The sequence below is a fragment of the Pteropus vampyrus genome, unplaced genomic scaffold (assembly GCF_000151845.1).
Source record: "Pteropus vampyrus isolate Shadow unplaced genomic scaffold, Pvam_2.0 Scaffold76, whole genome shotgun sequence".
Classification (NCBI taxonomy): Eukaryota; Metazoa; Chordata; class Mammalia; order Chiroptera; family Pteropodidae; genus Pteropus; species Pteropus vampyrus.
Genome location: NW_011888857.1, coordinates 5,303,195 through 5,305,885, shown reverse-complemented (window position 1 = coordinate 5,305,885; position 2,691 = coordinate 5,303,195). Strand labels below are relative to the sequence as shown.

Here is a 2,691-nt window from a genome sequence, read left to right as displayed (position 1 = left end):
GTCACTGGTTGATAGATATTCTGAAATATATCTGGGCTCAACTTACGAATTCAATGATTAGGGCTCAGCCCTACACTCTAAGAAGAAATCTGTGTGAGGTTAAGCATCCTAAAAAAAATAGTATCACTTTTAAGTCTGAAGGGATGAAACAGAAGTCGTTTTCTGAAAGAAAACTTCAGGTGTAAAATAACCAGACAAAAGCTGCAGTAGAAGAACTCATCCACTGCCCACCACATACCAGAAAGGAGGAAGCTGGTGGAATAATTTATCTCTACCTCTTCCCCCGACCCTCTGATCTCTTACTGTTGTCCCCCATTTGCCAACCAAAGCATTCTAAATATTAGAGCTCATAATGATAATCAGAACAATATAGAGTGGGCTGTAAAATGAAAAGAAAACAAAAAGAAGATAAAAAGTAAGTAATTTTCATGTGCTGACTGCTATTTTTATGTGCTGACTGCTATATAGCTAGCAGTTCCCTACTCATCCACCACCAAAAATAAAATGATGATGATGATTAATAATAATAGGTTGCAATTCTGAGCATTAAGTATGCTGAAATTTCAGATTTATAGAGTTAGACCAATCTTCAATAATTTTTACATTCTGAAAATTAAAGCTTAAGAAGCTCTAATTGGAAACTAGTTCAGCTGGCTCACAGTTTCACATGCATCATATGGGATTTATCTGAAGGGTGAACGAGCTTTGGAGTCATTTGTCAGGAATAGTTTTTTGTTCTTTCTGTCTTACATCATCAACAACAACATCAACAACATGCAAATTAGATGCTAAATTAAATTAATTCACAGAAATTTTCTTGGAAGCAATTTGAAATGAATTCTCAGAAGTAGTAATCCACAGACTCTCATATTATGCTAGATTCTTCACATAACTATTTGGAATATAGTAGAATAAAGGTAAAATAAAAGAGGTTTAGAAGAAAAAAATGCCTTAGCAAAAATATTTTATATAATACACACCATGATTATTTTGTAGAGAAATGTATCATACTCAAAGACAATATCTTTTTTTTTTTTTTTTAAGGCAAGGCAACCCTTGGTTGACCTCACAGACTGCAAGGACCTTGTCAGTTTACAATCCCTTATATTTTTTATTTTATTTTTTTTATGCTTATAATACCTGGTCTTCCTAGGTGGTCTCTCATCCAAGTACTAACCAGGCTTGACCCTGCTTAGCTTCCGAGATCAGACGGGATCGAGCTTGTTCAGGGTGGCATGGCCGTAGACCAAAGACAATATCAAGAATGATTGCCTATTCTAATAACATGAGTGCACAATTCATTAGCATTAACTCAATATACTACAATATACTTCTACTTTAAAGCTGATTAACTGCCTCTCAAATTATTAGAAAACCAATAACCTCTTTATTTTTCAGGGTCTCTATTTGAAAACAACAGAAGCCACTCTAGTTAGCTCAAGTGGAAAAGCAAGTTATTAAAAGGTATCTCACAAAATCTCACGGATCAGGGAAGAAGAAAGTATTAAGTTTAGAAGCTATCCAACTTACGGAAACACTAGAGCTACACTGCTGAAACTGGCCACTAGACATCAAAACCCCAGCCACTCTAATCCAACAACTTTATGTTTTAGTCACCAATATCACTAGAAAAACATGGATTTCTTAACCCATCCACTTCACATTGTGTTCTACTGAATCAAGGTTACACATTGGTGCCTCTGACTGGTGGATCTAGGTTTTTGTTCTTCTAACTGCAAGGAAGGATGAGAAATTCATGTTCTGGCTTCTTCTATTCACACACATACAAAAAATATTATAGCAAAACTCTAAACATTAGAAAGTCATTAAAAAGGACTCCTGCATGATAAAATAACTTGGGCTAGACTTCCCATTATAGAAAATCTAGCAAACAGAGTGTGTGACAAAATTATTTTAAACATTAAATAATACACTTCTAAAATAAACTATAAGTCAAGGACAATAGACAAGAAAAATTACAAAATATTGTGAACTAAATCAAAATGAAAGAACAATGAACCACAATTAATGTCTACAGTTAACATAGCTCATATAGGGAAATTTATAGCTTTAAACGTTGATATTAAATAAGAAGAAAAGTCCAAAATCAATAATTTTGGCTAGAAGAAACAACAGTAAAGTGAGTACAAAGTAAATAGAAAAAAATAAATAAAAAGATAAAACTCAATAAAATAAGAAATGAATAAGAAGAGAAAAATCATTAAAACCCAAACCAGCTCTTCTGAAAAGATCAACAAAATTGAAACACCTTTAGTTGGACTGGTAATAAAAAAAAAAAAATAAGAAGAAAAGTACTACCAATAACAGGAATTAAAAGGCTGCCACCTCAAATGCTACATACATTAAAAACATGAAAAGATATGGCAAATTCATGGAACTAAATTTGCCAACTTATATGAGTTGGAAAAATTCCTTGAAAGATACATAATAAAAAGTTGATGCTAGAAAAAAATTTTCAATTCTTAATATTCTGTATCTATTAAGAAAATTGAGTTTATATATTAAAACCTTTCCACAAGGAACATTTAAGGCCCACATGGCATCTTTGTTCCAACCTATCAGACATTTAAAGAAGAATTATCAACCCTTCACTAATGCTTTAGAAAAAAAGAGGAACATAACCAAACTCATCATGTGTGGTGAGCATTATGATATCAAAACCAGAACAAG

General features: G+C 32.7%; 1 pseudogene; it reads right to left on the bottom strand.

Moving 5' to 3' along the window:
* Positions 1 to 1,128: 1,128 nt before the first annotated feature.
* On the bottom strand, positions 1,129 to 1,247 carry LOC111741342 (annotated as a pseudogene).
* Positions 1,248 to 2,691: the final 1,444 nt, after the last annotated feature.